The sequence below is a fragment of the Neolamprologus brichardi genome, unplaced genomic scaffold, assembly GCF_056152115.1.
Source record: "Neolamprologus brichardi isolate AB-2024 unplaced genomic scaffold, ASM5615211v1 NODE_ptg000063l+_length_572389_cov_1, whole genome shotgun sequence".
Lineage (NCBI taxonomy): Eukaryota > Metazoa > Chordata > Actinopteri > Cichliformes > Cichlidae > Neolamprologus > Neolamprologus brichardi.
The window spans coordinates 56,229-78,359 of record NW_028270054.1 but is presented as its reverse complement, the minus strand read 5'-3'; the positions used below and the strand labels follow the sequence as shown (position 1 = coordinate 78,359).

At 40.9% G+C, this 22,131-nt stretch overlaps 1 pseudogene; it reads left to right on the top strand.

Annotated features, from left to right (window-relative positions):
• The first annotated feature begins 359 nt into the window (after positions 1–359).
• On the top strand, positions 360–1,036 carry LOC148095643 (E3 SUMO-protein ligase ZBED1-like; annotated as a pseudogene).
• Positions 1,037–22,131: the final 21,095 nt, after the last annotated feature.

The following is a 22,131-nucleotide window of genomic DNA, read 5'->3' as shown; positions in this document are numbered from 1 at the left end:
GCAAAGCTGATTTCAAGTACCACAGAAGCAGTTTATCACTGGTGTATCACCTGAGAGCAAAACACCCAACTGAATCCGCCTCTATGGGACCTTGCCAGTCTACGCTTCAGGAGTATGGTGCTCATGGATGAATAACAAAAAATGTGAGAGAAAAATTAACCAATTCCTTGGAAATTTGGATAGCTAAAAACTGCTGACCAGTTAGCATAGTAGAAGATGACGGACTGAGAGAAGTCATTCGCGCTGCATCAGGAGATGTGTGTCACAATCCGCCCTTGAGAGGAACCATTGTGTCGAGACCACATGCTTTGTATGAGGACCAGATGGGTCAGGAGTCCAGCAATTGATTTTTCAATTGCAGATATGTGACCGAACTGCTGGGGGGAGAGTGGTATGTCTCCTGTTCCGTCATGTTGTCAGCCTTGAGTCATTTGTTCAGGATTATGGAGCCCTCAGATGATGACCCAGTTTCTGTTTTGGGGTTTAAGAAGGTTTTTACCACAAACCTAGCTCAGTGGAGGGACAGTAGCAATCTCACATGGCTGAAGATCTCTACTGCCCTTGATCCCAGGTTTAAAGACCTTAAGTGCCTTTCCAAAGATGAAAGAAGAGAGGTGCGGGCTTCAGTACATGACCTTCTGATGGCAGAGACGCATGCACACCAACCATTTGCTCAGACAACAGAGGAACCATCACCAAAGAAGAGCAAGATATCCATCTGCTTGCTGGGTTCTTCTGATTCAGATACAGAGGAAGAGGAAATGCTATAGACTGCTGTCTGAATCAGTACAAAGCAGAGCCCAAAATTGACGTAGGAGAGTGTCCACTACAGTGGTTGTTAAAGAGAGAAGGAGCACATGCCAGGCTGGCACCTATTGCACACAAGTACCTGCCAACCCCTGCAACCACAGTGCCTTGTGAGAGCTTATTCTCACTCTCAGGTCACATCATTCAAAAGAAGCGTGCTTCTTTGTCATCAGATAATGTAAACAGAATAGTCTGTCTCAGTAACTGGCTTAGTGCAAAGAAGGACTAAGCCAAATTGCTCCTTTGGAGTGAAAAATGTTCAACATTCTGGGTTTTCAGCTGTGTCTTTTTCTGTTTTAAATACTGAGCTTTGTGCACCCTTTATTGTTATGGTATTCTGTTATGGTATTCACTTTAACCTTTAGGCCGGGGTTCAGTAACTGTTGATGACCTTGAAGGTTTTTTAAGTTTTCACTGTGTTAAAGATTGATGAAAACTATTAAAATTCACTTTGAATTTCAGCATATATTCTTTGTGTTTATTCTGCATTTACTTCATTGTATTGCATAAATGTCTGTTACAACCTTAAAATATAAAGCTGAAAAAATGCCAGACTATTGATCAAATAATTGCGATTAATTGCAATTAATCACGATTAATAACAGAAAATTGTGATATTGATTAGTTAATCTTTTTTAATCTATTGACACCACTAATAAAAACTTAAAACACCTAGCGTGCAGCAGCTTCAAGGATGGTGCATAATGTAGCTATAAGACCCTTTAGATTTACACAAAGTGATAGCATCAATGATAACAGTTTTATTACACACTAGTTCAGATCAGACAAATAAGCTACTTACTAAAGACAGCCTGTAACATCCTCCTCTCCTGTCCACTCCACAGATTGACTGTTCGGAGAATATGTAACATTATTTAGATGAATTACAGTGGCGCCTGAACCACAGTCAGTGAAGCTCTGCAGCCAGATGTGTACAGCTGTGTTTGACTGATCAAAGAGCATTCAAAGGCAGCATCATAGGCACAGTTTACATTCATTCACATTTTATAATAATAAGTTTATGCAGTTTTTTCTTTTTCTTGAGAATCATGCATTATCCTCATTATAATTATTTTTTTAAATCATAAAAGCTATGTTGTACACCAGATTAAGCGGACAGTTTGAAGTATTTGTTCAGCAGTAAAGTAATCCAGTGATAGTTATCTGTATTTCCACTACGCAGGAAAAGAATAACTGTTGATAATTATTTGGCAAACATTTTGTTCAAATTGTAAACAAATAGCAGTGTATGCAAAACAGACAATCTTTGTGTGCAAAGGCTTCTTTTTGCATGCTCTAGCATGAATTTAGGAGCAAGGAATTTAACACGCCTGTGAAATGAAATTATTTGCTATGATTATGTTTCTTCCCAGGTGCAACTTATGACATAAAATAATTCTATAGTTTATAGATAAAATATGCAGATGAAATTGGGGTTTAAAAGTAAAATGTTTTCTTTTCATATTAAATAGACCTTTCTCTCTACAATCACCACAAAAAAACGCTTGGATTGGTTTAAATGACAAAGAACAGGAGGGAACATGGAAATGGGTAGATGGAACTCCACTGACTCTTACGTAAGTCTTCACTTTGCTTCAGTTTATTACTTTACTAGTTCATTCATTACTATTATATTTCCAAAAGATTTCCAAACTTTTTTTCCACACTGGGCCAAGGCAGTAGTTATTATATCAGTCAAGATGTTTGTGCAGTCTGTGCGTGTGTGTTTCTCTGTATACTTTGTGTAGTAAAAGTAAAATAAAATATATATTTAGTTTTATCTGTAATTTGGTGATCTTAATGTACAGTGTGTTTATAAAAACTCAAAGCTGCTGATGGAAAATCAGTCTGAGAAAACTCCTCACACAAAAACCAAAGACAAAGGCTCATTTTCCCTTCAATAATAATAAAAAATAATGTTGTTGTCACTGACCTGCTAGGTACTGGGACCCAACACAACCTGATAATGGTGGAAGACAGAACTGTGCTTATGTCACAAAGGATGAGAGAAGGTCTTGGGATGATGATTGGTGTTTGATACAATATCGCCAATGGATCTGCGAAAAAACACCAAACCCAAGTACAGTTTCTTTAAGATGATTTATTCATAAATGTTTTGAAGTTTTATCTCTGATTGTAATTCTAGATATTAATTGTCCTTGCCCTGTTTTATTTTATAATATGATGTGCTTTGTTGTGGCTAACATAAAAACACCAGCATGGCTAAATATCAAATCAAATCACTTTTATTGTCACATCACATGTGGAGGTACACTGGTACAGTACATATATATAAGTATATAAGTATATAAGTGGTTTTGTTTGGGGTTTCTGATTGCTTTTTATGCTAGTGTTTAATGTTGTCATTGTTGTATTTGTTAAATGTTTTTATTACTAGATTGTAAGGTTTTTTGTGTTATATTATGGTTATGATTATTATTCTTACTATTGAGTCTCAAGCGATTAAACTATGCTTAGATCTTTGTGATCAAGTCTTTGGAGGACTTTAATTAATTAAACAGAAATCAAATAAGAATTGTTATACAGTTCAGAAAAAAAAAATTCAATAACTCAAATATTACTTGTTTGTAATTTCTTCCAGATAAAACATGTCCTGTAGGATGGAGCAGCTTCAACCATAGCTGCTATCTCCTCTCTGAAAGCTTTGGTTCCTGGGATGCAGCCAGAAGGGACTGCAGAGGCAGAGAAGCAGATCTGGTGGTTATTGACAGCCCCGAAGAGGAGGTATAGTGTTTATGTATGTGTGTGTTATTGAGATGTAAATAAATTTGCAATTCAAGCTCCTATTTTTTAATGTAAATAGCTTTTTCTGGTTTTTAAAAACAAGGAAATGTTTCTATTAATCTTTCAACATTTAATCAACACATATCTAGACCTTAAACACTGAAACAACTATAATTCTGTCACAGTGTGAGACAGACACTTTTTAGACAGATTAGATTGCTCTGATTCTATACAGAATTTAATGAAACCCTTTCCATTTTTGCTGAATAGTTTTCATTTCAAAGTATACATTTTTTTGTAGTGTTAACACAAAATAAAGTAAAAAAAAATCATGAACATTTTAAAACATGTTTAATGTACTAGAGTGTATCACAGAAATCTGTTTAGACAGAAATTGTATCGGGGAAACAACCTGTCAGTGGAAGAAGACGCGGAGGAAGAATAAGGAAGTGTGGCAGTGTAGCAAGGATAAGGAAAACAGGATATGGAAAAGATGCCAACGAATGCAGGGGATGCAGCATACATTGCAGGAAAGAGCATTTGCTATGAGGCATTTCTCAAGGGGCAGGAGTGACAGGAAGTCCAGTAACCTACAGAATACTATTGCACTATGTTTGGTTTCCACAGCACATGATTTTTGGTTGTGATGTTCTATGTTTTAGTAAAAATGTGTATTAGATTTATGACATGAGCAGACACCTCTAATAGTCCACGGACAGTATATATTAACATTTTGACCACACTTGTTTACACAGTATGAAGAGATTTTGGTGGCAATGACTTATTGATTGTTGAAAAAAATATGACAAAAAGAATTAAAGATTTGAATGAGTGAGAGCTGTCATTAAATGTATCTTCAGTGTTGCACGAAATGCGTTAAAGAAAATTCAAAGTTTTAATTAGTGCTGGCTTTGGATTTTTAAAAGAGACTTTTAGATACAATAAACTGCATAGACTAAAACTGTGTTCGAAAGTAAAATAAACGTTTTTCCTTCATATTAAACAGAACTTACTCTCTAAAATCACCACAGAAGTTTGGATTGGTTTGAATGACAAAGAACAGGAGGGAACATGGAAATGGGTAGATGGGACTCCACTGAATCTGACGTAAGTCTTCACTTTGGTTCAGTTTATTTCTTAACATAGTAAATTTGTGAAAACCCGATGGTGGTTATTAAACACAATGGTGAGCTTACATGTCAGTGGGTGGATCCCAACTGCATGACCAAAAGTTTAAAGATGTGTGCTAATGACTTGTTTTGGCCACAGGGGGTCAGAATAATTTCTGAACTAGTGTGCTTTGCCATCTGCAGAATTTATGCAAGGGTGATTAAAAACCACCATGTCCTGAAAAGGCAAACCCAAAACTTTATTTTTCTCATCCCCATTGTTATTTGAAATTTGGTGATTATAATGTACAGTGTATTTATACTCAGTTAAATTAATTACAGCTGCTCTGACACCCCCCCCCCCCCCCCCCCCCCTCACACACACACAAGCAACACACATCTTGATTTCAAGATCATTTTTGTTGCTGACTTGCTAGGTACTGGGCAAGAGGTCAGCCTGATAATGGTGGAGAAGAGGACTATGTTCATGTCTTTCGGGGTAGAAAAAATTCTTGGAATGATCTTTGGTGTTCATCTTCTCATCACTGGATCTGTGAAAAAGTTTCAGAAAACAACTGATTTCAGAAAGATGATCTATTCATAAATGTTTTGCAGTTTTATCTTTAACTGCATTGAGTATAATTCTATATTGCAATTTTAGCCTAAAATGAGGTGTTTGGTCTCTAGGTGTGTGTGTTTTTTTTTTTGTTTTTTTTTAATATATATGTTTACTTTTATAATATACCATATTTTCCGCACTTAAAATCCCTTAATTTTCTGAAAAATTGACAGTGCACCTTCAAAGGCCTGCCACACACAAGCAGTAAACAGTTTTACTGCATGTGGTAAAAACAGAATGTTAACATGGTTGGCCAACAGTTGGAGGAAAGACTTTAGGCCCCATGTCCGGCTCACGTTTCATCTTCTGCACCTTTCGGACATCTCCCTATAAGAAAATGTTGCGTCTGACATTACCATGGCAGCCATCTCTTTTCCTGTAGAGTTCGAGAAGAGGGAAAAAGAGCTTTTCCTAACAACTGATTTATAGTGTTGTTTTGGTCTAATGGAGCCAATGTACCAGTCTACTCTAAGCACCTGTCAATAGAAAATTGTACTGAGTAGTCAGTATAAGCTTTTAGTGATATAAGTTTATTGATGATAGAATACTGCATGATGACCTTTTCCTTGTTTAGAACTGATTGTTCTTTATGAAACGTGTTCTGATATTTGTATCTGAATCTTTCTACAGCGATAGTAAGAAGTTGAACAAGCAGTTCTGACCTTGCACACACACACACACATACATACACACACAATCACATACGCACATGCTCATGTCACTGAACAAATGTATTCATTTCTCTTGTATAAATAAAGAACGCAGACGGTGACAGAGCACAAGTCTGTGAGTGTCTCTTACGTGTAGGAGAGCTCTGTCACTTGTCCTCGCGAGTAAAGACAACTGCAGTGTTTGTGTTTTCTAACTCAAGTGTCTCAGCTGAAGAATTGCGGGGTGATTTTAAGAAATCCCCTTTCAGCACCACTGTGATACTTTCCGGTTGTGGAATGTGTGGTATTCTCTTTTCAAAGCTCTATTCTACGATAAATAACTGTGTGCAGTAAAACATAAAACAAATGTGTGATTAAATTATGAGGTATATAATCTTAGAGATAAAATAAATTCTAACAAGACCAAAATAGAGAGAATTTCATTAGTCCAATTTAGAGGTGAATATGTTTTTTTTCCATGACAGAAGAGCTAACTCCTCATGCCAGCACTCTGCAGTCTTTTCACACCTACAGGCCGGTGATCACTCTTTCAATGACGAGGATGTACATATCCTGTACATGGAGGAATGCTGGTTTGAGCGGGGAGTCACGTAGCTACCTGTCATTTATGCTAAAGGAATGTAACGTCATCGCAACACCAGTCTACTACAAGCACATCACACCACAAACATAACTGCGCTTTTCACTGAACACAATTGGAAAGCCTATCACCCATCGGCATGTCCGCAGGGGAAAAGATATCTCCGTGTTACAGTCTCCTTCACTTACATTTAGTCTTTGTTTTTCCTCACTTCTAATATGAAGTAACCCAGTGAGTAAGAATACTTGAGGAAAAAAAGATCTGCAACTGGGAGACATCCTTTTTCTGTTTTTTTTGTTTTGTTTTGTTTTTTTGCCATTGCACAAATCAACTTATTGTTCCTGCAGACATACTGCTTATGGGATTCCTGATTTTGTGCCAAAAGGTGATTGCCTGTCAGAAACGAACTGCTGTCTATGGGATTGTGCGCAGCTATTGCAGCCACAACATGCAAATAACCACAAGTTAGTGTCCCTGTTATAATAAAGAGTGAAGTATATATTTATGGAATTTAAAAGGTTGCTGGCAGTATATAGCACATTCTCAAATGACAATATAGGCAACACAGTATTATAATTATTGACAGCTTTAGTATCAGAATCAGAATACCTTAATAATCCCTTCCCTTGCCAATAGCTTGGCAATTTGTTGTTTGTTTGTTTTTTTTGCTGATGTCATTTTCTGTAGCATCCTCTTTTTTCGCTTTTTGAAGCCACAGAGATCTTTCAATTAGCTGTGTAAACTGAGAATTAAACAGTAATGGATCCCACTCTGTATGTGCATATTTTGTCATACAAAACCAACTGAACCTTTCCTACAGATTTTTCAAAAAAATAAAATTTGTCTTTGAAGGCCAGGAGCTCTGAGTTTTGATGAGTTTTTAACAAGGAGTACTTTTTACCCTGTAACTGTTATGCTTGCACTAGTCTTTATTTGACACAGAGTTTTAATTGGACTTTAATTAAATGTTGCCCACTTCAGGAGCAAAAGTAGTGTACCATAATTACGTCTCTTGTGTATCACATTTGTCCTAAAACATGTAGAGTGTCTTTTATCATTCCCAAGTGACCATCGTCACCACCATTACTGGAGATGACGTGAGTTGTGATTGGGTGAATGTCATAGGCATTCAACCTAATGAGTTACTGTTTCTTCATTCTTTTCTTTTTAACTATTACCACAATTTTTCTTCTTCACCTGTCCCAAGCGGACAGTTCAGCTTCTTCTGCAGGTCGGTTTAACTAGCTGGGATGAGTGCCGGTTTAGCTCGTGCAAGATGAGCAGGCGTCCTGACAGCAGGTGGCTGGTTCAACTCCTACCAATGACCGTTCAGCCTTTTCACCACTTTTCAGCAGATAGTTCCGCTTTTTCAGCTGTTTTCAGAAGACAATTTCTGCTACACGGCATTTACTTTTTTGCAGGAAATGCACATTTTTCTAGCTTCTTTTAGATTTATTTATTTTATTTTTTTTAGAAAGAAAATAATGTTGCAACAAACAACAAAACACAATTTTAAAGATTACTTCATGTTTAGGGGTGTTGGTTATTGAGCTGTCCTACAAATACAAAAGTCAGCAACATTATGAACCACTGCTCCTGTGTTAAAGTGTTCTCCTGCAAGTAAATAGTGAAAGGCTGTTTTATTTGTTTTGTTTAACTGTAGGTCCAAGCACTTATTCCTTTGACCTATTACAGACGGCCATTTGTACTCTATAAGTTACAAAGGTACATGTCAGTGTCTTAAGGCAAAATGCTGTGTGGGCCCAAAGAGGCAATTGAAGTGTTCATTGATTTTTCAGCAGTAGAAGATCAAATTGTGGTAAGAAGAAAACCCAAGAATCAACCTCTCAAAGACTTGAGAGGTTGATTCTGGCCAGGAATGACTGAGGACATTAATTTATGGGTCTGTATACACCCGAACTTTCCATTCATATTGTTAATCTCACAAAAATTAATTTACTTCTTGTGTAAAGTTTTATGATAATAAGAGTACTGTTTGGCTCCAATATGAGGCAAAGATGAAAGGTGTAGTTGATGTCTTACACATTTCATTTTTGTTTTTTTAAAAAAATTTGTATGAGCTTTACATGAATAAAAATAATTAAGCAAACTTGTTTTTTAGTTTTAGTTTTTTTAGTTTATTTTTTTTTTTTTGCTTTCCTTTCTGTCACAGCTGAGCAGCTGGGGTGTTGTGGTGTGGATCCAAAGGCAGACACAGGAGAGAAAACTAAGTATAACAAAAAGTGAGCTGTTTATTAAGGCTTATAGCAAAAACAAAAAAAGCAAGGCAAGGCGAACTGGGGAAAAGTTAAACTAAAACCTAAACTGGGATAAAATAAAACTAAACATGAAAAATATGACATAAACATGACCTGAACAGGAGCATGAGGAAAACCTGAGACCTGAAGAGACAAGACTCAGAGAACATATAGCGAGACAAACAGACTATTAACCCAACTAAAGCCATACTAATACACACAAATGTGACACAAGAATGTAACAATATTACCCATATATCATAAGAAATCAAAAAATAGAAAATAAACTCAAAAATGCTGCCCCCTGGCACTTTCAGGTGAGTCAGTGTGTAGCATGCCGGGCCAGCGGGGTCATAATTAAAAAGACAAACATTTTAGGTGTATTGTTATTTTACTTTTCTTTTTTTACATGTCAACAAAAACAATTATTGAAAATAACTGAAATATATAAGACTAAATTGCTCAAATGTAATCATTAATGTTTTCTGTCTTTAAAAGGTAACACAGCCATTTGGGTTGATCGGCATGCATTTGGCTGGAAAACTCAAAATCACTTTGAATGGAATCCAGGACATATGTGTACTATTGACTGTTTAACTAAATGGCCCCAAGCATATCCTTTAAACTCAAAGAGCACTGATGAAGTAACCCAGTGCACTCTTAAGTTATTCTATCAGTTTAAAGCACCCAAGCAGATTCTTATTGAACAAGGGAAGGCGTTTGTGAATGAAATAGCAGCTACAACATGCAAAAGATAAATCCATAATTTAGAGTATAGATTATTCCGCAATAATTGAACTCATTGACCAGTGCAGTTTAATCTTATTTTACCTGTATCATTACATTTTCTTAATGCAGATCAAAAAGAAAGTTAGCAAAATTCTTAATATTGAAAGAGGTCTCGGTGCCCCATACCACCCGCAGACAAATGGGCTTGTTTGAGAGGAAGAATGGTACCATACAGAGTTATCATGTAATTTACACGTATTTATATTTGTAACTAAATTTTCTTTCATATCGTAATGAATTCTTTGCTATTTTATTTTGCAGACCACTGTCTAAGTTGGTTAATGACAGACCACATGAATGGGACAGTTGGATGCTGTCATTTCATTGCCGCCATGCCGTCATTTTGGCCTGAGAACAAAGCACAATGTGACTACAGAGTATTTGCCTTGTTTTTAATGTTTGGTAGAGAGGCGAGATATCACACTCAAATTCCTGCTGAATACTTGGTTTAAGGTTTAAGTTCTTTTTAAAACCTTTGTTTGTTAAAAAATAAATAACTTTTTAATTTTTGTAACTTTGCAGAAATTATTTTAATGTCTTTGTATAATATCACATAATCATCATTTTAGAGGTGGACAGCAGTGTGGAGGACATTTTGTCTGCTGAGCAGGAGATGAAATTCTGAAGCTCGACAGCATGCTTCAGACTGCTATTTCAAATAGCAAAACAGCTCAATCCAAACCATCTAAAACAAAGTCAAACCTATTCTCAATTTACATGTGGGCATGAAGATTGAGATAAGGTTTTCTTTTGGGTTTTTTTTTTTTTTCATTTTGTTTTGATTGAGCGTGGATGCTGAAGATGAGGAGCCAGCAGAGGAAAGGAGGCAAGTTAGTTCCTAACTACCTTGGCCCCTACAACATTGCTGTTATCACAGGAAAAACCGTGGGTGTTGTTAACAGCCAAGGTGTGACAACACCCAAAGTTAACATAGATCACTTGATAGTGTTTACAGAGGAACAGCCACAACAACAGAGTTCCACTCAAGTGTTCCACTACTGGATTGCCTTCTGATTCTGCCTCTGAACCATCCACCGCCACCACCTCCACTGCTGGGCCATCCACCACCAAATCTACAACTGAGCCATCCACCCCACATGCACAGCTAGGCCATCCACCACCACTTCTGCATCAACAGACACTAATTTGTCACATTAATGTTGTGTCATAACAGTAAAGCTGATTGCGTATTTTTCTGATGTCAAGTTAATCATTTCTATAGTTTAAAAAAGCCACCACTGACAGCAGGGGATGCTGTGGAGAAGCAGAGATTGGAGCGATCTGGCTTGTAAGGCAGGGTTAGGAGAGGTGTGTTCACATGTAGATGCCATACTCTATGCCATTTTTGCTTAAATACATGCTGATTACTGCATCTGATAACACAGCAAATATCTGGTATTTTGGTTAAACTCGATATTCTGGGGGATTGACATCAAGAAAACCTGTTCTCTGATTTCTTGAAAACAGGACAAAAAGTGAACTGATTCCACTAATAGCTCATCACGCCAAAAGAGGATCCATAATCATTGGTGATGAGTGGAAGGCTTATCCCCGCGAGGTTACAGGCATTACACTATTAACCAGCTTTTGTTGATGCTCAAATAGGAGTTCATACCAAACATTTAAACAGGGCCTGGAATGTCTGGCGGCTCAGGAGGAACCACACAGAGGAATTACTGGTGAACCACCTTGTAGTGACTGATTGGAATGAATGACTTGCAGAAGTCCATCGTAAAGAGCCCCTAGGCTGCGTCCTTCATGATTTCAGATAATTGTATAGATCAGGGTTGGGGCAACTCCAGGTCTCAAGGGCCAGTGTCCTGCAGGTTTTAGATGTGTCCTTGATCCAACACAGTTGATTTTAATGGCTAAATGACCTCCTCAACATGTCTCAAAGTTCTCCAGAGACCTGGTAATGAACTAATCATTTGATTCAGGTGAATTGACCCAGGGTGATATCTAAAACCTGCAGGACACCGGCCCTTGAGGCCTGGAGTTCCCCACCTCTGGTATAGATAAATCCATTAGTTCTGTGTTGGGGTTTCAACTGCATTTCCAAAATACTATAGCAAATACTATTTCCCATAACAGAAATCTTTAGTGTCAGTTGTGAAATGTATAACATACACTTCTCTGCTTATATGTCCATGGTATATGCCCATGATAAAACAGCATCTGCAGTAAAATGCTATTTCATTAATGCTATTTTTTGTCATTCCTAAATATAAACGTTTTTTGTAATTCAGTTTCTTGCTGGCCACATTCCTGTTAAATGCTCAACTAATGTAAGTGGATAAAAAATGGTTTCATGTTGCTTGTGCTGCCTCTCTTTTATAAAGGTGTGATTCTGTAGACATCCTTCTCCTATATTTAGATGCAGTTTAAGAAATTCTTATAGCAAAAATGATTTTAACCTGTCTTCACATTTCAGCTCACTTAAAGTTGGATAAATCTTAAATAATAAAAAAAGAAGGAAAAAACACATAATAAACAATAAAAATATTGTTTGGATATGGTGAAAACTTACACTTTAGAATAAGTGGATGCAGAAAGATTTGTTAATAACCTTTTTTTAGGGTGTGTAATTTACTTAGCTTACATATACAGATCATCTATAACAGGTAAGGTACAAACAGCTCTAGTGCTCAACAGTCCAGTTACATATTTAATATAATTTGTTTATAAAATTAAAAATACCCTGATCACTTTTTGCACTTTTGATAGGCTACCTTAAAAAGAATACATCAGCAAATTATATACTGATCATTTACAAACATTTGTTCATTATTTGTTCATGAAAAATGATCTGTGTATTTATTAAACATTTTCTAATGATATTTTCATGCTTAATGCTTTACCAAAGGTTCATAAATGACAAACCACATTTGTATTTTGTTAATATAACATTTATTATCTACAAATGTATATCTTTTGTTTCTATCTTTTATAAACACTTAGTTCATCGTCAACAAATAGATTGATACCCTAAATGATTATGCATACAGTAGGACTGGAATGTCATCTATTAATATCTTTAGCATCACAACCTCCTTAACAGTTTGTTGCAACGTGTGGTGCTCGCCCAAAAGACAGCAACTTTGGAGCTGGAGGGGATTCATAGACATATTTACCTAAAAAGAGGAAATATTCACCTGTGCTAACCTGGTTAGAACGAATGGTATGAATACCTTCCATTTTTGTTGTTTACATTTCAGAATGTTTGCCTTGATCTACTTCAGACTGTGAACTGCAAAGACTTTGGACTCCTTCCATGTACTTGTGTGTGCATTCATAGATTGTTTCTTTTTTTCCAAATTTACTTAATATGTTTTTTATATAAAGAAAAGAAGAACCCAGAGGAACCAACAGAGACAAAATACATTTTTTTTCAGGGCTGAGAAACAAAATGTTTAAGCTCTGTTAAAAACACAAGAGAGAGATATTACATTTTTATCTACAACATTTTTTGCAAAACTGTTTCTCAGCTAAGCATTGTTGATAAAGATCTATGAATATTTTAGAGTTACTTCTTATTTTCTAGTTTGTACCACAAGTTTATGTTACTGTAACATCTGTTACTGATTACTCAAACACTTCCTTTTTGCATCTTACATTAAAAAAATCTGTGAACATGTTAGCAATTTGTTTTAAAAGCTGTTAAGTGTTCTCATATCTCATACATCCCCATTAGTAACTCATATCAGCAGTGACAGTCTGAATATGTGTATTTGGTTTTGTTTGCCAGCACACTATTTAGTTCACTGTCTTCCAAAAAATAACTTTCTTCTCTTTTAGTTGATAGCTATTCCTCAGAAAACCTTAATTTGTGCTGACATTTGACTGGAAATCAGGCAGGTTTACAGACAGCTTATCTGTTTATTTGTGTGAGCACATCCACTTGTACCTGCATAACCTACGTGTGGTTTTATCTACATACAGCCTTACAGTTTATCCAAACAATCACATGGCACACAGGAGCCATGTGATTGTCTAAATAGATATTTGCATTAAGAAGTAACTGAAGAGATGTACCTAATGAAGTACCTTATAAGGTGGCTTAATTTTACATAGCACTTTATAATGCTGTTTAAAATTAGAATGCAAAGGTGGCTTTTAAAAAATATTTAGCCAGTTAAATATTACAAGGACAATAAACTAAATGCTGAACCTGAGAAATGTTAGTAATTTTTGAAAGCCTCTTGTTTTTACTTTATTGCATTGCCTCTTTGTCACTGCCCCACTCCTTAGCAGAGCTGACCACAATCTAGTCCTGCTAACACAACATGAGAGTTGTTAGAAGGTGAGGCTGCTGAGTCACATTGAAATGTACATTTATTAACCAAATACTGTGAATAAGCAAAACAATTTCTTAAACAGTTTTTTGTTCCTAGCCATCTGCTGCCTTCTTTACCACACAGTGCTTTTGCCCTTCTTACTCTCAAAAAACTCTGTATTACAAGCTTCAAATTATGATTAAAGTCTTCTATATATTGTACATTGTATATTGTTAAATATTTTATTAGATCCAGGTTTTAAAGCCAAAACACTGTATTTGGGCCTTTTGGGGACATTTTTAGTGACATATCCGACAACTGTTGCCCAGTATTCCAAGTAATTCAATTGTCCATTGGGTCAAACATGCGGTCTGCGGCTCAGCTGCAGAGGAGGAGTAGTGCAGTGGGCTTGAGGGGCAGCACCAGGGAGGCTGGCAGGGCAGTTTAAAGGACTTCATTAATTGTGCTCTCCTTATTTCAGTGATGCCAGACCTGAAGGAGAGAGGAGTGTGCAGGTAGCGATGGCTCCAAAGCTGCTGCAAGCACATGACACCTGCGTCCTTGCTGTTCACAGTGGTGTTAAATGATAAACCGCAAGATATCTGATACACAGCTCGTGCAGCCAGTACACAGCCTGGCTCAGATGCAGGCCGAGCTGGCAGCCATGCACCTGGAGCAGGTGGTGACGCAGCTCAAGCACCTAGAGCCGTTACAGGACCAGGGCAACCACCAGATGCAAGATTCAGAAAACCTGGACACTCTGTCTGGTGCTTCTTGTCTGCCATCGTCTCTTTCTCCTTGCCCTGCGGTGGTCCTGCACAGGATGACCGAGGATCACATGGCCAGGGTTTAATAACATTTTGGGTCACTGTGTGGGGATGCGTCCATGACCTTGTAGTATATGTACATGTACATGTAGTGTCTGCGCTGCACTCAGCAGTGATGCAAGGCTTTTCGACACTGACTCTAGAGAGGAGGCGATGGCAAGGCCTCCAGTGATTCACTCCATGGGTGATTTCCCATTTGAGCAGTCTCTTGATGAAATGAAATGAAATGAATGAATGAAATGAAATGAAATGATCTCTATGCTCCGTCTTTGACCAAGTCATGAAAATTTATGGTGCGCCCTGACACAGCACTGAACGACCAGCTTTTTGTGTAGATTAAAGATAGGCTTTATTGAATGAGTGGTGACACTCTCACAAAAGAGGAACACACCCAGTTGTTGGTAACTAAAAGTCGCCGGGAATTTATTTTACAGACGGCTTGTTATAACCCCATGGTACAGCATATGGAATATGACAAAACTCTGGAGCAAATAATGGACAGATTTTATTGGCTGAGCATCTAGGCAGATGTGTGCCAATGGTGCGCATCCTGCCCAGAGTGTCAGCTGGTTAACCAGCTGCCATTCCAAAAGCACCATTACTGACAATGGAGGTCCCGTTTGAGTGCATTGGTATGAGCCTCATCAGGACATTTCACCAGAGTGCATGTGAATGTCACTTTGTATGAGTTCTGGTGAATTATGCAACACGATATACTGAAATTGTTCAGAAACCTTCTCCCTGGGGTGTGGTCCAGACAGTGTTGGGTGTAATGCGTTACTAAGTAACGCGTTACTGTAATTAAATTACTTTTCCACTGAAAAAGTAGAGTAACTAATTACTGTTAATTTTTAGGTATTTTAATTACAGTTACTTACGATGTACTTGCGTTACATTGTATATTAATTAAACTCGCTGAATATCATTATTTCATTTCAATAATTTATCTTCTAAACGTAGAAGTAAACTCCGCCGCTTTAACATCGCTGTAGTGCAGGTGCACGTCATTTCGCGCCAGTTTGCTGCATAGTATTATTCTAAAGCAGAAGATGTCGGACTCGGCTGAAGCCTGTGGCTGTTTTTTGAAATGGACATATTCCCGTCTCTTCACTTTTCTGAAACAAGCAGACAAGAATATTACAGTAATATGTAAGCTATGTCCTGGGAAGAAAAAACTATCGGCTGCTGTTAATAGCACGAGTAATCTACTGAAGCGCCTGACACGAGTGCATAGACACTTCTGAGTGATTCTTGTTCATTATCCATGGATAACACCGCGGCAACTCCTGCTAAGCAGGCAAAACTTGATTTTACTTCAGCAGCACAGAAAAGTGAGCTTAAAAAATGATTGCAGGCTACATTGTGGAAGAGATGCTACCTCTGCGTACTGTAGAGTCTCCGTCTTTAAAAAAAAATTATTTATTATTTAAACGAACACCCTCCCAATCCAAGACCCCTGATGCAGCAGCCCGGGTTGCTGCCAGGGATGGAGAGCTTGCATGCAAAATGCGATTACCGCCAGTCTCCCCAGAGGTGACATGACGCACACAGTAGTGATGTGCGGATCGATTCTGAAATATCGATTCCTCCGATACCAATCATTTATGTTCTAGAATCGATTCTCACATTAAAATATCGATATTTTAGTAATTTAGGGTAAATTTGTAGTTTATCATTAACAGGAACACAGTGGAAAGAAACTATATCATTCAGATTGTCTACATTCAAAGGAATTTCTTCCTCTTCCGCCTTTCATAGTCATTTGCGAAATTACGGCTGTATAAATGTCTCGCAGCCGCTGGCTCACAACAATGGCTGAGCATAATTGGAGTCATATGTGGACTTATTTTACCTCCACAAACAGCTGAGACATGGTTTGCGATACATGTGGCAAAAAAGTGAGGTGTTGTGGACATACTAGGGAGACATTAAAAAAGGCTGTTGGGGGGGATAAATTCATTTTACAGTGTTTATTTATTGGATAAAATACATTAAATGTCACTGTTATTATTGGCCGGCCCGGAAACAGCGGGGGTTTCCAAATTCAGAGGCTGCTTCCACCTGATGACCCGGAAAGCCGGGTAGTACGTCACGAGCTCCCTCGGTGGAGTGAAACGCCGCCGTCTGTTCCTTGCTATCTAAAATATAACCTGGCGCTGGCGTGAACTCTCTACCATCTCACACTTCTGTTTAATCAGTTTTCTTTTTGACGTTTATTCAGCTGTGTGAAAACCCCAGAGGAACCCACCCAATGGATTAATAAAGTTAAATTTAATTTAATCTAATAACTTTAATCTCAGCCAAACCGATTTCCTCACGAACAAATCAAAAACTGGAAAAGCCAAACAACAACATTTTTAAGTTATCAAAGTGACTTATATATCATGTTTAAAAGACCGCGGGGGTTTGAAAACAATGTGTCAGATATTTCCTCTCCTCCGTGAATCGCAACCTTATCGTGGTGGAGGGGTTTGTGTGTCCCAGGGATCCCAGGGGCTATGTTGTCTGGGGGCTTTTGCCCCCTGGTAGGGTCTCCCATGGCAAATTGGTCCTGGGTGAGGGACCAGACAAAGAGCGATTCAGAAGACCCCTATGAAAAAAACACAGAGGGAACAGTTTACCCTGCCCGGGATAGGGTTACCGGGGCCCCGCCCTGGAGCCAGGCCCGGGGAGGGTGCCCGAGGGCGAGCGTCTGGTGGCCGGGCCTTAGTCCATGGGGCCCGGCCGGGCACAGCCCGAAGAGGAGACATGGGCCCATCCTCCCGCAGGCCCACCACCCGCAGGAGGCGCCATAGGGGTCGGGTGCATTGTGTGCCGGGTGGCGGCCAGGAGCGGAGGCCCTGGCGGACTGACCCCCGGCTGCCAAGACTGGCAATAGGGACATGGAATGTCACCTCTCTGGTGGGGAAGGAGCCTGAGTTAGTGCGTGAGGTTGAGAGGTACCGGCTAGATATAGTCGGGCTCACCTCTACGCACGGCTTGGGCTCTGGAACCAGTCTCCTGGAGAGGGGCTGGACTCTGTCTCAGTCTGGAGTTGCCCCAGGTGAGAGGCGGCGGGCTGGGGTGGGTATTTTAATATCCCCTCGGCTTGCTGCCGGTACGTTGGGGTTTTTCCCGGTGGACGAGAGGGTTTGTTCCCTGCGCCTTAGGGTCGGGGAACGGGTCCTGACTGTCATCTGCGCTTATGCGCCGAGTGGCAGTTCGGAGTACCCAGCCTTCTTAGAGTCCCTGGGGGGGGTGCTGGAAGGTGCTCCACCTGGAGACTCTGTTGTCCTGCTGGGAGACTTCAATGCTCACGTGGGTAACGACAGCGAGACCTGGAGGGGCGTGATTGGGAGGAACGGCCTCCCTGATCTGAACTCGAGCGGTGCTTTGTTATTGGACTTCTGTGCTAATCACAGTTTGGCCATAACGAACACCTTGTTCGAACATAAGAGTGTCCATAAGTGCACGTGGCACCAGGACGCTCTAGGCCGTAGGTCGATGATCGATTTTGTAATCGTATCACCAGACCTGCGACCATATGTTCTGGACACTCGGGTAAAGAGAGGGGCTGAGCTGTCAACTGATCACCACCTGGTGGTGAGTTGGATCAGGTGGCGGGGGAGGACGCTGGACAGACCTGGTGCACCTAAACGTGTAGTGAGGGTGTGCTGGGAACGACTAGCAGAGGCCCCAGTCCGCGAGATCTTCAACGCACACCTCCGGCAGAGCTTCAACAGCATTCCGAGGGAGGCGGGGGACATCGAGTCCGAATGGACCATGTTCAGCGCCTCCATTGCCGAAGCTGCTGCATTGAGCTGCGGCCGCAAGGTGGTTGGTGCCTGCCGTGGTGGTAATCCCCGAACCAAATGGTGGACACCAGAGGTGAAGGGAGCCACCAGGCTGCCTCCGGAGTCCTATCGGGCTTGGTTAGCCTGTGGGACTCCGGAGGCAGCCGACAGGTATCGACAGGCCAAGCGGAATGCGGCTCGGGCAGTGGCTGAAGCAAAAACTCGGGTGTGGGAGGAGTTCGGAGAGGCCATGGAAAAAGACTTTCGGACTGCCTCGAAGAGGTTCTGGCAAACCGTCAGGCGTCTCAGGAGGGGAAAGCGGTGCTCTACCTGCACTGTGTATAGTGCTGGCGGAGCGCTGCTGACGTCGACTGAGAAAATTGTCAGGCGGTGGAAGGAATACTTCGAGGACCTCCTTAATCCCACTGACGCGTCTTCCAAGGAGGAAGCAGAGTCTGGGGATGAGGGGAATGACCCGCCAATTTCTGGGGGCGAGGTCACTGAGGCAGTTAAACAACTCCTTGGTGGCAGAGCCCCTGGTGTTGATGAGGTCCGCCCCGAGTTCCTGAAGGCTCTGGACGTTGTAGGGCTGTCCTGGCTGACACGCCTCTGCAATGTTGCGTGGAGATCAGGGGCAGTACCCGTGGATTGGCAGACCGGGGTGGTGGTCCCCATCTTTAAGAAGGGGGACCGGAGGGTGTGTTCCAACTACAGGGGGATCACACTCCTCAGCCTCCCCGGGAAAGTCTATGCCAGGGTGCTGGAAAGGAGAGTTCGTCCGCTAGTCGAACCTCTGATGCAGGAGGAACAATGCGGTTTTCGTCCTGGTCGCGGAACACTGGACCAGGTCTTCATCCTCTCGAGGATACTTGAGGGTGCATGGGAGTTTGCCCAACCAGTCTACATGTGTTTTGTGGACTTGGAGAAGGCATTCGACCGTGTCCCTCGGGGTGTCCTGTGGGAGGTGTTGCGGGAGTATGGGGTGTCTGGCTCATTGCTACGGGCCATTCGATCCCTATACAACCGTTGCAAGAGCTTGGTTCGCATTGCCGGCAATAAGTCGGACTCGTTCCCGGTGGGTGATGGGCTCCGCCAGGGCTGCCCTTTGTCACCGGTTCTGTTCATAATTTTTATGGACAGGATTTCTAGGCGCAGCCAAGTGGCGGAGGGCTTTCGCTTTGGTGGCCTCAGGATCTCATCTCTGATCTTTGCGGATGATGTGGTTCTGTTGGCTTCATCGGGTGAGGGCCTCCAGCTCGCACTGGAGCGGTTCGCAGCCGAGTGTGACGCAGCGGGAATGAGGATCAGCACCTCCAAATCTGAGGCCATGGTTCTCAGCCGGAAAAGGGTGGAGTGCCCACTCCGGGTCGGGGATGAGGTCCTGCCCCAAGTGGAGGAGTTCAAGTATCTCGGGGTCTTGTTCGCGAGTGATGGGAGAAGGGAGCCGGAGATCGACAGACGGATTGGGGCTGCAGCTGCAGTAATGCAGACGCTGCACCGGTCCGTCGTGGTGAAGAGGGAGCTGAGTGTAAAAGCGAAGCTCTCAATTTACCGGTCGATCTACGTCCCTACCCTCACCTATGGCCACGAGCTGTGGGTAGTGACCGAAAGGACGAGATCGCGGATACAAGCGGCGGAAATGAGCTTCCTCCGAAGGGTGGCTGGCATCTCCCTTAGAGATAGGGTGAGAAGTTCGGCCATCCGGGAGGGGCTCAGAGTAGAGCCGCTGCTGCTCCACATCGAAAGGAGCCAGCTGAGGTGGTTTGGGCATCTGGTAAGGATGCCCCCTGGGCGCCTCCTGGGTGAGGTGTTCCAGGCATGTCCCACCGGGAGGAGGCCCCGGGGCAGACCCAGGACACGCTGGAGAGATTATATCTCTCGGCTGGCCTGGGAACGCCTTGGTGTTCCCCCGGATGAGCTGGAGGAGGTGGCTGGGGAGAGGGAGGTCTGGGCCTCTTTGCTTAGGCTGCTGCCCCCGCGACCCGGCCCCGGATAAAGCGGATGAAGATGGATGGATGGATGGTGTCAGATATTTCAAGTTTTCACAGCTACATTCTCACCTGAAAATATGTTAAAATTGGTTATGAAAATATATTAAAATTCGGGATTCTCCCGGAAAAATCGGGAGGGTTGGCATGTATGGTTGTGGCAACATCACTAACCTTGTCAAACACCTCAGAGTAAATCATATCACAGAATATGACAAGCGTATATTGAGGCAAACTGAAGAGGAGTAGAGGGACAGGTGCTGCTAGGGCGAGATCAGACGTCTCTCACAGAGTCCTTTAGTGCTGCAGGCAGGCAACGTGTTCAAATAGCGCATAACTTCAGTTTTTTTTATTTCTATTTCTATATTTTCATTTCTATATGATTAACTCTGCATTATTAAGTGATGAGAACAAGTAATCTGATATTACGCGAAAATTTGAGATACAATAAATAAAATACGTTTTTGTACAAAGTATCGGTATCGGATCAGTATCGTCGATACCACCCTGAATATTACTTGGTATCGGATCGGAAAGGAAATCAGTGGTATCGCACATCACTAGCACACAGGAGGTAAGAGAGTCCAGCATTGAAACCAGAGCTCTAGACTAACTTTTTGCACTGCTGCACCTAAAAAAGTTACACCTACAAAAGTTAGGTTAATGCGGCAGATAAATAACCAACTAACAGTGCATATTATGTTAGCGCGATCTGTCTTATTACAAAACCTGCCATTACTGTGCATTTAGGTGACCATGATGAGAGCTACAGACAGAGTCTGGCTGGCAGTTCTCGCTGCAGTCTACCGGTAGCGTCTCCTTTCAGGCCAGGATAGACGAATGTCACAGAGCAGTGACTAAGTTTGTGGTCAAAGCCTTGCACCCATTTGGCACACCAGATGCCCCGAGTTTCGGTAAGTGAATGTGTTTAATTGTGGGCAGGGACAATACTGGATATACTTGTGTAATTGCTACTGAATAATTTATGTTATACTTTGTTATTGCTAGAGAAGAATATTTATTTTATTATTTTACATTACAATTTTCTTTCCTGTGGACCCTGTGACACCCCATTGAAGAGCCGTAGACTGTGGATCTCTTAAGATCTCACTGTTGGGTTTGTAAGGCCATGTTACTCCTAAATTTCTATCTTGTTCAAAGAGAAGATATAAAACAAAGTTCTAAGCTAATCGAACTTAGGGTTATCCTTTTTTTTTAAAGAATCGATAAAGAATCGAATCGTTAAACAGAATCTAAAATGGAATCGGAATCGTGAAAATCTTATCAATACCCATCCCTATTGACCACTTTACAAGGATGGGTTCCCACTTTCTACCACCTAAGAACAACATGCAGCCTGCCATTGAAACAATTGCTCACAAGGCCATTCTGCAGTAGCCAAAGTATGTAATGGATTGCTTCGCCACACCCATGGCATGTCTCTCTTAGATGCATGTACAAGTTCACAGCCTGATATGGGTCTGTTGCTGTAGTTAGATAGGACTCAGTTATAAGGCTATTGCACAGTTCATATACATCTGGATCACATAGTTTGGTCAGTCGAAAACACACTTGTTTTTACACAGTTCAACATGTTCTTCAGTGAAGCAAAGGAAGTCTCTTGTCCATAGCACCATGTTAATGTTTTTATAATTTAGTCCAAGCTCAAAATAAAAATCTATGAATCTCTC